Genomic DNA, 604 nt, shown 5'->3' on the forward strand with positions numbered 1-604 from the left:
GAATATCTGTCTGTCTGTCTGTATGAATAGATGTCTGTCTGTCTGTGTGAATAGGTGTCTGTCTGTCTGTATGAATAGGTGTCTTTCTGTATGTATGAATATGTGTCTGTAAGAATATCTGTCTGTAAGAATATGTGTCTGTAAGAATATGTGTCTGATAGAATATGTGTCTGTAAGAATATGTGTCTGTAAGAATATATGTCTGTAAGAATATGTGTCTTTAAGAATATGTGTTTGTAAGAATATGTGTCTGTAAGAATATGTGTCTGTAAGATTATGTGTCTGTAAGAATATCTGTCTGTAAGAATATGTGTATGTCTGTCTGTAAGGATATGTGTCTGTCTGTCTGTAAGAATATGTGTCTGTCTGTCTGTAAGAATATGTGTCTGTTTGTCTGTAAGAATATGTGTCTGTCTGTCTGTAAGAATATGTGTCTATCTGTCTTTAAGAATATATGTCTATCTGTCTTTAAGAATATGTGTCTGTCTGTCAGCATATGTGTCTGTCTGTCAACATATGTGTATGTCTGTCTACATATGTGTCTCACTGCATATGTGTCTGTATGTATGAATATATACATATATTTGATTGATGTATATATTCT

This window comes from Penaeus japonicus, unplaced genomic scaffold (assembly GCF_977035675.1).
Source record: "Penaeus japonicus unplaced genomic scaffold, GWHDUDI00000001_assembly GWHDUDI00000041, whole genome shotgun sequence".
NCBI classification, from domain to species: Eukaryota; Metazoa; Arthropoda; class Malacostraca; order Decapoda; family Penaeidae; genus Penaeus; species Penaeus japonicus.